The following is a 14,852-nucleotide window of genomic DNA, read 5'->3' as shown; positions in this document are numbered from 1 at the left end:
TTTTGTGAGTAAAAAGGCAGAATTTACACATCGATAAATTCTGAAAGAAGAACGTTTAATCCTATAATACATTTCTTAGAACTGTCAAGTAATGCTAAATTAGACAACAGCAGGCATGCTTATGAAAATTTCCTAAGATGTGTCATAAGACGTGTACATGTATTAGGATACTTCCTAAGATATATCATACGAATATCTTAGGATACGTCATATAGGGTCTTAGGGTGTAAGACGAAAGCATCTAAGGCGTATCCTAAGTTACATGTAAGATGTCGTGAATTCCGACCATCTTATGCATTTCGCTCTTTTCTTTTTTGTAATATTAGCAGTACAGAATGTTCCAATATATTTATGAGCGGATGCAGAGGAAGGCGTCTCTGGAAGTAAGTTTCCCCCTGAGTTCTTAAAAGCAGATATTTAAAGGTACTTGGACACATATTTGAAGTTAATATTTTCTGTTTTTTCTCTATAATATTACGAAGTATATATTTTAATAGCATTTTACACAAAAATTACTTAAAAATCTTATGTCATTTAAAAGTTATTAAAACTTTAATTTTTTTGGCGGGTTTGATTCACACGTCCTTATACTTTCACAAATTTTAATTTTACTTTTAATACTTAGGAAAAGTGGCAATCTTGTTGTGTATAAATGCAAATATTGATACTATAATTCAGAAAATTCAGAGTAGACATGTTCGAAGGCAAAACAAACACATAATATAATCTCAGTCCGTGCAGTTGTGGTAAGCAGACTGTGACGATTCAGAACGCACCCGGTGAAATCTAAACATAAATAAAAACAGAGCTCGTGCCTTGTTTACAAAAACTGTGTACATAACACGAGTGTGATCGATCTGCACACACGACTTAGCTCGGAATGACGATACTTGTGAAGGTGTTTTGTTTTCTAACATTTCTACTCTGAATAAAATGATTTTTCTGGATTAAAGTTTTAATATTTCTCATTAATACACAACAATATTGCCACTTTTCTGAAGGATTAAGAATAAAGTTAAATATGTGAAAGTGCCAGGATGTGTCAATCAAACCCGCCAAAAAATTTTAAGTTTTAATAACTTTTAAATGAAATTAGATTTCTAATTAATTTTTGTGTGAAATGCTATTAGAATATATAATTCGTGATATTATGATGAAAATTTTAACTTCAAATCTGTGTCCAAGTACCTTTAATATCTTTTTACTTATAAAAATCATTTCTGAGCCAGTATCTTCCTTTCTTGAAGTGTCCCCCCCCCCTTCTTTTTTTATAAATAGAAGATGGATTATTTTTTCAAATTCAATTTAATTTATTTCACATATTTATTTATTTTCATTAATTTAAAATATAATAATAATAATAACTAGAAACGATCTCGTTGCGAGCAACGAGAGGTCTTCCGTCCGATTCTGAAATAAAAAACGAAAATCTAGCTGAAAAAAGTTATAAAAAAATATCGGTCACACGGGGATCGAACCCGGGTCGCCCGCGTGAAAATCCAACGTGTTAACCGTAACCATCGGGAACGACGCTTCAATTTTTTAAATGCGAATTTCTCGAGTTTGGCTTTTTCAGTTCTAAAACAAATTACACATTTCGCATTCTGTAAAGAGTCTCTATCACCCCTATTGAAATCAAAGAAAAAAATGAAAAAACAAAAAAATGTTGAAAATTTTGACTCTTTTATTTCGCTTCCGGTAGCGACCGGAAGTACTGACGAAACACAAAAAGGACATTCCGCATATCTAGAAATCATGCCCTATGTTCTCCAACAAGTCTCCAGTTAATATCTTTTGTAGTTCTTTAGATCTCGAATTGACAAAAGAATCAGGGGCAGTAAGCATATATGAGCTGCCCAATTTTTAAAAAAAAATTTTATACCAGTGCTATCCTTAAGCTGGTTTATTTTTCATATAAAGAGATGTCCAGTTTGATGTAAATAGCAATAAAATTTTCAACATTTGACTTGTAGTTGAGTTATCACGATGTGAAGTTGTGTGATTTTTTCGGAATTGAGAAATTTCCATCAAATTCTCACATTCAAAACAAGATTTAGATATGGCCGCACGCAAACAACACGATAAAAATTTAATAGATTGTTTAAAATGGCACAATAATAAATTATTTCCCAAGTATCATTCTGTTGTTTGCATGCGGCCACCATGAAAAATATATAAAACGATGTTTTTTTAGGCCGATTTTGATCGCTTCCGGTTTCGGTTTTTATATTCAGACGTAAACAACAGGTGAAAAAAGTTGGAGGAAACAGAAAATGTGACAGTAGATTTTCCGAAGTTCTAACCATTTAACAGGTAGGGATGAATTGAAAATCAGAGCAATTGTAATTTTACATGCACTGTTCAAAATTAAATCCCCTCCTATACTTATAAATGATAGAAGATTCGACATACTCCGCTAACTCCATGAACTCGGGCAGCTGTCGGGGGGACGGTAATCATCACATGCATGTCAAACAGTTGAAAATAGAAAATGTGTATCTAAAATATATCAAACAGGAACACAACATGCTATCTTCTTTCAAAGAAAAAAATAGATTATAAAAAAAAATGACTTAATCATCGATTCTTTTTCATTTAGGCCCTAATATTTATGATTCATGAACCCGGCCTGGATCGGCCGGTTGATCTGCATGATTAGCCGCGTTTTATCAGTTGTGAAAATCTTTACATATACGGCATTAAAATATAAATATACTACATTTCTAGGTTTATAACATATTTTTCTGTCTGAGTACAAATACAACCGAGTCTAGCGTTTGTGTATTCAAGTTCAATATAAAAGACCTTACCCTGGAACCTGTGTACTTTGTGTAAATGTATGGTGTGTATAACAGTCAAAAATAAAAAAAAAAATGCTGAGTTTTTTTTCTTTTCCATATGTTAAACCGTTAAAGAAATAAAAAAAAATTGCTTCTTAAAAAAAGCCTAACATCACTAAATCTAATTAATGTTTTTTGCAGAATAAACAATATAAATTCTTTCTATTTTTCTTGTGGGAACAATGTATTTTTGTTGTTTTTTAACTTCTTAATTACAATATTATTAATGTAAAATTTAACTATTGCAAGTATTTAAAAAAAAATAATTAGATTACCTTGGAATATTATAAATTCATTTAAATCACCATTTAAATGAAAAAGAAATGTTTGTCATTACAAGGTTCATCTTTTTTTGTTTTAATTTAAAGTACCTAATAATGTCCTTGCCTCAGATTTTATTCATTAAACTCAAATAGGTAAATCAATAAAACTGCTATTTAAATTGATTTCATGAATGAAATAATTTTATATTATACCTGGTGATATTAATAAATTATTCTCTTTTTTCTCATATATAAAGAAAATCTTATGCAAATGTATATACACTGTACAAGTAACCCGCCTCATTCCATAGTTATAGACAAAATGTGCATACATAATATATATAGTACTAGTAATTTAATTTTGATATTTATATTTTAATTGTAGGATGCCTGGAGATGGTCCAAAACAATATCCTGTTACTGGAGCTGTTACTTGTTGGTATTGTCAGTGTCATGCCCATGTGGCCTCAGTATTGTGATTTCTTGGCTATAAAAGACACACGAACTTTGCAAGACCTATTCAAGACTGGGCTGACTACCTTGAGGATGCAGCTGTGCAACCTGAGTAATGGATGGCTCAACAGAAAGTGAAATGAGTGCAACGGAAAAGTGACATGAATTGTGACATTGGTTTATTGAGAGTGAACATTCTGCAGATTATAGGTGTCTCCATATGAATGAAAATTTTCAAGAGGGACGTTAAACAATATACAATCAATCAATCAATCTGCAGGTTATGATATTCACTGCATTAGACTCCCATTATTGTTTTCAACAATATAGTGGAAGGCTGTGTATATATTGTTATTAATTAATAGTAAATAGGGATTTTTATGTATCTATTTTTTTTTATGTTTAAATTGTGATTTCTTAACATCTGTAAAATAATTGAGAAATTAAAATATAGTATATTGTACATCCCAAAAACATATTAGATTCATTGCATGAGTTTAATAAGTTCGGTTGTAAATATTGAAAGATGAATTATGTACTTTGACAAATGAAATGATTTGTTATTATCATATGATTAATTGTTATCAAAATTAATATACTGATGTAAAATGCATAATGCATCACAAAATGTTTCTCAGATAATAGTAACAACTATAGTTTATTATGCAGTGTGTTTATTTGCATATTGAACTTTGTTAATAATTAACATGACTATATATAAGTACGTGTTATTTTTTGTAATACAGTGTAATTACAAAACCTTTCCAGACAAACATGTACTAGAATAACTAATTCTTTGATTCTTAGGTCATTTTTATGACATTGTGAGGATGATAAACACTATCTTATTATGAGTAAATGTAGGGTATAAGGCATGAGTGGTGTGATGTTAAACTTCTATGATCTTTTTGGAAAAAGTATAGGTGGGTAATGGGAGTTCTGGAATTTGTTTATGCAAACTGAAATCCCTTATTGTTATTTTTGTCAAGTTTAATTTATTTTTATTAAAAATGTTAGTTGAATACATTCAGTGTATTTTTATGTTAAATACATACAAGCAAATTCAAAGAATTGTGGTGCCCCGCTTTCGGTGTCTTTGTGAGTGAGATGTTATTTTTTATGACATATTGCGTCTAATATGAACACCCTATCATATGTCATTTATTTAGAAATTATCATTGAAGTTGATTTTTTTGAAGGATGAAACCCTAATCCTGACCGTTAAAAACTTAGGCCATCATTTTTTTATATGCTGTTTTACAGGAGCGCTGACCTTAATTTGGGCTAAAATGAAATAAAAATAAAAGTCTCTTCTTCAAGTTTTATTTTTTGTTTCTCCCTTCGATAGCTCATTATACTCACTGAAAAAATAAAAGAAATGTCAACAAAAAATTTACAAGTCTTTCAAAACGTGATTTGTCATTGGCTAAGGTAAATATATCCATCCAATGACAGTTGACAAAACTAATCAGCATGAATGTGAAGCGTGGATGTCACTGCATAGCAGTTAGCGGCAAAATGTCAGAATCGTAGCTAGTGTTTAATATATTTTTAAATAGACTCAGTCATTTTTAAAAAGTGATATGTCATTTATTAGAAAAAAGTATATTAATTTAAGATTTACTTTTAATGAAAGATTGAATAAAATAGACGAAACATTAATCTTGATCAAATGTTATGCAGAGGGCCACGTGGAAATTGAGGTTCTGTCAACCCGTTGTTTTTTTTTTTTTTGTCTCGAATCTTTTCAGAGATTTCTTTTCATTGTAGAGATATGGTGAATGGAAATATTTGGGGGCCACCCCTACAAGTCCTTAATGGGGCCGTTTTACAAAAGTTCAAAGTATGAATATTGTTTAGAACATTATTCTGACTATCTTTTGTTCAATATTGCTTATCAAAATATTCCCCCATTTAGAGATATAAAGCGTCAAAGATTTGACATTCTGGCCCCTTGTGACCCCCTAATTACGTAACATATGATCAAAATTTTATCAAATATTGTTGCAAACTGTTAAGATGACTACTTTTGCTTCAGTAATATATAACAAAATATCAATCATAAGAGAGTTATAGATAAAAGAATTTTGGCCCCTCTGAGTCCCTAATTTAAGGGGTCAGCCCCATTTTATTGGTATCAAATGAAAGTTCTAGTAATTTTGCACATTTTTTCTTCAATATGCTTTAACAAATTATAAACAGGTATGAAGATATGTTACAACATGTGTCACATTTTGTGAGATATTTCTGAGACGTTTATTTGGGCCCTACCGAGCTCCGGCGCCTTTTGTGCTAGAAAGATTTGGAGACCCAATTACAACTCACCAAGCCTTCCTTTCACTGAAAATCTTAAGTCGATATCTTGAGTCGTTTCGGAGGAGTTTCCTGGACAAGCCGACCCTCTGAAAATCAGAAAATCCTAAATATCTCGAGATAAGAAGTAACGTCATCAATCAAAAAAAATTCCCATAAAGTTCAGATCAATACCTACCAGATCTGAAAGTTTCGTGAAATTTGGACGAGTCGTTTCTGAGAACTTGCGTGCACACAATCGATTGGAATAATAAAAGGGAAAAAGAAACTAGAACGAAAACAATGAGGTCTTCCGTTGGAGACGGAAGACCTTAAAAATACAATGTAATAATAATAACTAGATACGATCTCGTTGCGAGCAACGAGTGGGTCTTCCGTCTGATTCTTGATAAGATGAAATAAGATTTTGTTTGAGATTTTCATTCTAAAATAATGATGAAAATTGTGAAGAACGATTTTGCCTCCATAATCTGTAAACAGACATTAAACATTAAAGACATTAAAGTCTAACTTTTGGACCCTCACGGCCCCTAATATTAGAATTTGGCCCTTTTTCTTCATATCATCTTAAAGCTCTCAGGATTTTGATCAATTTTTGTTCAACAACTATTTAGATATTCTTTTTCGTTTTCGAGTTAATTGCAAAAGAAATATTTAGGGGCCAACCCTTCAACTCCCTAATGGGGACGTTAAGCGGTAAATGAAAGATTGCATATTGTTTAGAACATTATTTTGAACATCTTTTGTTCAATATTACTTATCAAAATAGGACCCTCTGAAAATCAGAAAATCCTAAATATCTCGACAAGAAGTGACGTCATCAATCAAAAAAATTTCCAATAAAGTTCAGATCAATACCTACCAGATCTGAAAGTTTCGTGAAATTTGGACGAGTCGTTTTCTGAGAACTTGCGTGCACAAAATCGATTGGAATAATAAAAGGGAAAAAAGAAACCGAACCAAAACAATGAGGTCTTCCGTTGGAGACGGAAGACCTTAAAAATACAATGTAATAATAATAACTAGATACGATCTCGTTGCGAGCAACGAGTGGGTCTTCCGTGCGATTCTTGATAAGATGAAATAAGGTTTTGATTGAGATTTTCATTCTAAAATAATGATGAAAATTGTGAAGAACGATTTGCCTCCATAATCTGTAAACAGACATTAAACATTAAAGACATTAAAGTTTAACTTTTGGACCCTCAAGGCCCCTAATATTAGAATTTGGCCCTTTTTCTTCATATCATCTTCAAGCTCTCAGGATTTTGATCAATTTTTGTTCAACAACTATTTAGATATTCCTTTTCGTTTTCGAGTTATTTGCAAAAGAAATATTTAGGGGCCAACCCTTCAACTCCCTAATGGGGACGTTAAGCGGTAAATGAAAGATTGCATATTGTTTAGAACATTATTTTTGAACATCTTTTGTTCAATATTACTTATCAAAAAATAGGACCCTCTGAAAATCAGAAAATCCTAAATATCTCGAGATAAGAAGTGACGTCATCAATCAAAAAAATTTCCAATAAAGTTCAGATCAATACCTACCAGATCTGAAAGTTTCGTGAAATTTGGACGAGTCGTTTCTGAGAACTTGCGTGCACAAAATCGATTGGAATAATGAAAGGGAAAAAGAAACCGAACGAAAACAATGAGGTCTTCCGTTGGAGACGGAAGACCTTAAAAATAATAATAATAACTAGCTACGATCTCGTTGCGAGCAACGAGTGGGTCTTCCGTCTGATTCTTGATAAGATGAAATAAGATTTTGTTTGAGATTTTCATTCTAAAATAATGATGAAAATTGTGAAGAACGATTTTGCCTCCATAATCTGTAAACAGACATTAAACATTAAAGACATTAAAGTTCAACTTTTGGACCCTCACGGCCCCTAATATTAGAATTTGGCCCTTTTTCTTCATATCATCTTAAAGCTCTCAGGATTTTGATCACTTTTTGTTCAACAACTATTTAGATATTCTTTTTCGTTTTCGAGTTATTTGCAAAAGAAATATTTAGGGGCCAACCCTTCAGCTCCCTAATGGGGACGTTAAGCGGTAAATGAAAGATTGCATATTGCTTACAACATTATTTTGAACATCTTTTGTTCAATATTACTTATCAAAATATTTCCCACTTTTGAGATATAAAGCGTCTAAGATTTAGCATTTTGGCCCCTATTGGCCCCTTATTATGCACCATAGGACATTCAAATCATATTATATAGTTGTAGATTGTTGAGATAAACATTTTTGCTTCAGTAATGTATAACAAAATATTGACTGCTTAAGAGTTATCGATTAAAGACTTTTGGCCCCTCTTGGCCCTTAATTTGAGTTCCCAGTCCCTTTTTCTTGATTTCATCTTAATGCTCTCAGAATTTTAAACACCTTTTGTTCAACAACTATTCAGAGATTCTTTTTCGTTTTCGAGTTTTTTGCTAAAGAGTCATTTAGGTGCCGACCCTTTAACTCCTTAATTGGGACGTTTAGCGAAAAATGAAAGGTTGTATATTGTTCAAAAAATGATTTTAAACAATTTTTGAGCAATATTACTTATCAAAATATTTCCCACTTTTGAGCTATAAAGCATCAAAGATTTAGTATTTTGGCCCCTTTTGGCCCTTAATTATGTACCATACGACATGAAACTCATAATATATAGTTGTAGATGGTTCAGATAAACATTTTTGCTTCAGTAATGTATTACAAAATATTAACAACTAAAAAGTTATCGATTGAAGACCTTTGGCCCCTTTACGCCCCTAATTTAAGCACCCAGCCCCTTTTTCTTGATTTAATATTAAAGCTCTTAGAATTTTGAACACTTTTTGTTCAATAACTATTTAGAGATTCGGTTTCGTTTTCGAGTTATTTGCAAAAGGAACATTTAGCGGCCAACCCTTCAACTCCTTAATGGGGACGTTTAGCAAAAAATGAAAGGTTGCATATTGTTCAGAAGATGACTTTGAACATCTTCTTTTCAATATTACTTATCAAAATATTTCTCACTTTCGAGATATAAAGCGTCAAAGATTGAGCATTCTGGCCCCTTGTGACCCCTAATTATGTACAATACGACATGAAAATAATAATTTATAGTTGTAGATGGTTTAGATAAACATCTTTGCTTCAGTAATGTATTGCAAAATATTAACTGCAAAAGAGTTATCGATTGAAGACTTTTTGGCCCCTCTTGGCCTCTAATTTGAATGCCTAGCCCCTTTTTCTTGCTTTTATCATTAAGCTCTTAGGATTTTAAACACTTTTTGTTCAACAACTATTCAGAGATTCCTTTTCGTTTTCGAGTTATTTGCAAAAGAAATATTTAGGGGCCAACCCTTCAACTCCTTTATGGGGACGTTTAGCGAAAAATGAAATGTTGCATATTGTTTAGAACATTATTTACAACATCTTCTGTTCAATATTACTTATCAAAATATTTCTCACTTTCGAGATATTTAGCCTCAAAGATTTTGCATTCTGGCCCCTTTTGGTCCCTAATTATGTACTATACGACATGAAAATCATTATATTCAGTTGTACATCGTTAAGATAAACATTTTTGCTTCAGTAATGTATAACAAAATATTGACTGTTAAAGAGTAATTGATTAAAGACTTTTGGCCCTTTTTGTCCCTAATGTGATGAGTCAGCGCTTTTTTCTTGGTACCATACTAAAGATCTTGCAAATCTGCACGAATGTTGTTCAGTATGTTTTCAGAAATTAGTTATACTTTAAAAGATATGATTCAAAATGTCTCGAAAAAACACTCTTGATTCGTGTCCTAAACTTCTACCCTTAACGAGCTTCCATACTAGGCACTTCCAGAAGATTTGAAAATATAGGTACAAAACTACAACGTGTCGACTATATTCGCTAAAAGTTTCGTTACTCTATCTTTTGCTGTTTTCGAGTTTTTGTCCGGACAAAATGGTCACTAAAAGTCCAAATAAAGGCCGATAATTCACGACCGGAAGTGAATTTCGAAAAATTAAAAAAAACGTATTAACTTCACATCATGATACATCATCCATGAAAATTTCAAATAAATCTGTCCAAGCATCTCTGAGAAATCGTCTGCACAAAATATCGACAGAAAAAAATAATAATAACTAGAGCCGAGCTCGTTGCAAAGCAACGAGTAGGTCTTCCGTCCTGTTTGACCGGAAGTAGCTTTCATTTTTAACAAAAATGAGAAATAACGCCTAAATTGGTTTGAATCCTCTAAATCTATGTTAATTAATGCAAAAATATGCAAATTTTTGCTACTTCGGGTTTAACCGGAAGTGATGACGACGGACGGAAAATTAATTTTTATGTTTCCAGAGACATATGTTACCCAAAAACTTGACAAGAACGGCAAAAATACACGTTTTTGACTACTTCCGGTTTGACCGAAAGTGTTGACGTTAGACGTATTTTGACGACACAAATAGATTAAACTTAACATTTTGAACAACTTTGCTTCTTTGACGTATTACAAATTCTCAATACTTTTTTGAGAAATAAATTAAAAACTTTTGGCCCCTCTAGATCCCTTATTTTAGGGGTCAGCCCTTTTTTCGAGATATTAATTGAAAGATCTCAGAATTCTTCACAACTTTTGTTCTATATGTTTTAACAAAATATTTACAAGTAAAATGATATAATAGAAAAAGTGTAAGAAATTTTGAAACGCTCAATATGACTTTTTCAGTCCATACCGAGCGTTAACGTGCAGTACATCCGGTGAAAGTTAACAACACAATGCAAATCTACATATGTTGCTCTATCTTCCTGAAAAGGTTTCATCTTCCTGTGATGAGCGATTTTTAAGAAGAACGACGGACAAACTGACCCTTAAAAATCACAAAACTGCAAAAATCTCCGAACCGGAAGTGACGTCATCAAAATAAAAAAAGGGTATCGAGATTTTTATATGTTCTATCAGAACTGAAAGTTTCATAAAAATCTAACCAGCCGTTTTCGAGAAATCGCGTGCACAAAATCGGTAAGAAAAAAAAATAATAAGAACTAGAGCCGAGCTCGTTGCAAAGCAACGAGTAGGTCTTCCGTCCTGTTTGACCGGAAGTAGCTTTAATTTTTAACATAAATAAGAAATGGCGCTTTAAAATGGTTTGAATCATCTAAAGCTATGTTGATTAATACAGTAATAAGCAATTTTTGCTATTTCCGGTTAAACCGGAAGTGACAACAACGGACGGAAAATAAAGTTTAAGGCTTCCAGTGACATATGTTACCCCAAAACTTGTCAAGAATGGCAAAAATAGTTTTTCGACTAATTCCCGGTTTGGCCGGAAGTGACGACGCCCGGACGTATTATTTTGAATACAATAGATTTATCTTGACATTTTGAACAACTTTGCTTCTTTGAGGTATTACAAATTCTCAATACTTTTTGAGATATAAAGGAAAAACTTTCGGCCCCCCTTGGCCCTTAATTTTAGGGGCCAGCCCTTTTTTCGAGAAATCATTTGAAAGATTTTTTTAATTTTACACTTCTTTTGTTCTACGTGCTTTAACAAAATATTTCTAGATAAAAAGTTATCGTAAAAAAGGTGTTAAAAATTTTGAAATTCTTATTAGGACTGTTTTCGGTCCATAGGCAGCGTCGGCGTTTCGTACTTCCGGTGGTTGAGATATATCAAATACATATCTCCAAAGGTTGCTCAATCAGCACTGAAAATTCCATGCTTCTGCTTTGAGTGCTTTTTGAGAAAACTGCCGGACAAAATGACCCTCTAAAACTCACTAAATCGTGAAAAACTCCGAACCGGAAGTGACGTCATCAAATTAAACGCCTTAAGTTCATATCATTTGGCATCAATGCTGAAAGTTTCATGAAAATCCATCGACGCGTTTTCGAGAAATCGCGTGCCCAAAATCGGTAAGAATAATAATCATAAGACTAGAGCAAAGCTCGTTGCAAAGCAACGAATAGGTCTTCCGTCCGGTTTTGACCGGAAGTGACGGAACAAAAGAAAGCAATGAGCTAAGTAGTCTCCAGTGACTTTGTAATTTCAATTTTGCATCAAAACCTTTAAAATAAGCCATTTTTGCAACTTCCGGTTTGACCGGAAGTGACGACGACGCACGGAAAAATTACTTTTTATGCTTCCAGAGACATATGTAACCCAAACACTTGTCAAGAACGGCAAAAAAATGTGTTTTTCGACTACTTCCGGTTTGACCGGAAGTGACGACAACGGACGTATTTTGACGACGCCAGTAGATTAAGCTTGTCATTTTGACCAACTTTGCTTCTTTGACGTATTACAAATTCTAAATACTTTTGGAGATATAAAGGAAAAACGTTCGGCCCCTCTCGGCCCCTGAATTAAGGGGCGAGCCCTTTTTTGAGGTATCATTCGAAAGATCTCCGAATTCTATACTTTTTTTGTTCTACATGTTTTAACAAAATATTTCTAGGTAAAAAGTTATCGTAGAAAAAGTGTTAAAAATTTTGAAATTCTTGAAAGGACTATTTTTGGGCCATAGCGAGCGTCGGCGCTTCGTACTTCCGGTGGTTGTGATATACGAAATTCACTTCTCCAAAGGTTGCTCCGGCATCACTGAAAAATTCTTGCTTCTGCATGGGTGGTTTTTCAGATAACTGCCGGACAAAGTGACCCTCTGAAAATCACTAAAACGCGGAAATCTCAAAACCGGAAGTGACGTCATCAAAACCAAAAAAAATAGTTCTAGTTTTTTTCATGCTCTATCAGTCCTGAAAGTTTCATGAAAATCGAGAGAGCCGTTTTTGAGAATTCGCGTGCACAAAATCGGTAAGAAAAAAAACAATAATAATAATAACTAGATACGATCTCGTTGCGAGCAACGAGTGGGTCTTCCGTCCAATTCTTGATGAGATGAGATGAGAGTTTGATTGCGATTTTCATTACAAAATAATGATTTACCACAATCTGTAAAAATACATTGAACATTAAAGACTTTAAAATATTGGCCTTTTGCCTCTTACGCCCCCTATTTTTGGGAATTAGCCCCTTTAATTCAAATCATCTTAAAGCTCTTAAGATTTTGAACATTTTGTGTTCGACAACTATTCAGAAATTCTTTTTCGTTTTTGAGATATTATCAAAAGAAATATTAAGGGGCCAATCCTGTAACTCCTTAATGGGGACGTTTAGCGAAAAATGAAAGGTTGCATATTGTTCAGAACATGATTTTGAACATTTTTTGTTCAATATTACTTATCAAAATATTTCTTACTCTCGAGATTTAAAACGTCAAACATTTGGCATTCTGGCCCCTTGTGGCCCCTAATTTTGTACCATGCGACATGAAAATCATAATATATAGTTGTAGATGGTAGAGATAAACATCTTTGCTTCAGTAATGTATTACAAAATATTAACTGATGAGGATTATCGATTGAAGACTTTTGACCCCTCTTGGCCCCTAATTAGAGTGCCCAGTCCCTTTTTCTTGATCTCATCTTAAAGATCTTAAGATTTTGAACATTTTGTGTTTAACGAATGTTCAGAAATCCTTTTTCGTTTTTGAGCTATTAGCAAAAGAAATATTTAGGGGCCAGCCCTTCAACTCCTTAATGGGGACGTTTAGCAAAATATGAAAGGTTGCATTTTATTTAGGACATTATTTTGAACATCTTTTGTTCAATATTGCTTATCAAAATATTTCTCCCTTTCGAGATATAAATCATCAAAGATTAAGCAATGTGGCCCCTTGTGGCCCCTAATTATTTACCATGCGAAATGAAAATCATAATATATAGTTGTAGATGGTTGAGATAACCATCTTTGCTTCAGTAATGTATTGCAAAATATTAACTGATAAAGAGTTATCGATTGAAGACTTTTGGCCCCTCTTGACCCCGGATTCGAGTGCCCAGCCCTTTTTTCTTGATTTCATCTTCAAGCTTTTAGGATTTTAAACACTTTGTGTTCAATAACTATTCAGAGATTCTTTTTCGTTTTTGAGCTATTAGCAAAAGAAATATTTAGGGGCCAACCCTTCAACTCCTTAATAGGGACGTTTAGCAAAAAATAAAAGGTTGCATACTGTTCAAAACATTATTTTGAACATCTTTTGTTCAACATTGCTTATCAAAATATTTCTCCCCTTTGAGATATAAAGCATCAAAGATTTAGCATTCTGGCCCCTTGTGGCCCCTAATTATGTACCATGCGACATGAAAATCATAATATATAGTTGTAGATGGTTGAGATAAACATCTTTGCTTCAGTAATGTATGACAAAATATTAACTGATAAAAAGTAATCGATTGAAGACTTTTGGCCCCGGTTCTTACAATCGAGCGCTCAGCCCTTTTTTTCGATCTCATCTTAAAGATCTTAAGATTTTGAACATTTTTTGTTCGACAATTGTTCAGAAATTCTATTTCATTTTTGAGCTATTAGCAAAAGAAATATTTAGGGGCGAGCCCTTCAACTCCTAAATGGGGACGTTAAGCAAAAATTTAAATGATGCATATTGTTCAGAACATTATTTTGAACATCTTTTGTTCAATATCTGCGTCACCACACGTCCCACTTTTGAGATATAAAGCGGTACAGATTTTCTTTTGGCCCCTTTTGGCCCCTTATTATGTAGCATATGAAATTAAAATCATAATATACAGTTGTAGATTGTTGAGATTAATATTTTTGCTTCAATATTGTATAGCAAAATATTGATCATTTATTTTATGAAAAAAAGACTTTTAGCCCCTTTTTTGGGCCCTAATGTGATGAGTCAGCACTTTTTTTGATATCAGTTTAAAGGGTCTTGTCATTCTGCACAAATTTTGTTTAATATGTTATAACAAAATAATTATACTTTAAAAGATATGATGCAAAAATCTTTAAAAATCAGTCATGATTCGAGTCCTAAATTTTACCCCTACCGAGCTTCCATACTAGGCACTATCGGGAAAAAATATACCCAGGTAACATGGCAACATGTCCTCTATCATCCCTGAAAATTTCAGCTTTC

The 14,852-nt window shown here is 32.9% G+C and overlaps 1 long non-coding RNA gene across 1 annotated transcript; it reads left to right on the top strand.

The window, feature by feature from the left end:
- Window positions 1–2,268: 2,268 nt before the first annotated feature.
- On the top strand, window positions 2,269–4,580 carry LOC134235339 (uncharacterized). Its single transcript, XR_009985386.1, has 2 exons — window positions 2,269–2,313; window positions 3,489–4,580. It is a non-coding gene; the product is annotated as an uncharacterized LOC134235339 (long non-coding RNA).
- Window positions 4,581–14,852: the final 10,272 nt, after the last annotated feature.

This window comes from Saccostrea cucullata, unplaced genomic scaffold (assembly GCF_032062105.1).
Source record: "Saccostrea cucullata isolate Sc308-1 unplaced genomic scaffold, CSIRO_AGI_Scuc_v1 ctg3473, whole genome shotgun sequence".
NCBI lineage: Eukaryota > Metazoa > Mollusca > Bivalvia > Ostreida > Ostreidae > Saccostrea > Saccostrea cuccullata.
Note: the sequence above shows the minus strand (reverse complement) of the source record. Positions and strands in the feature narration are given on the sequence as shown.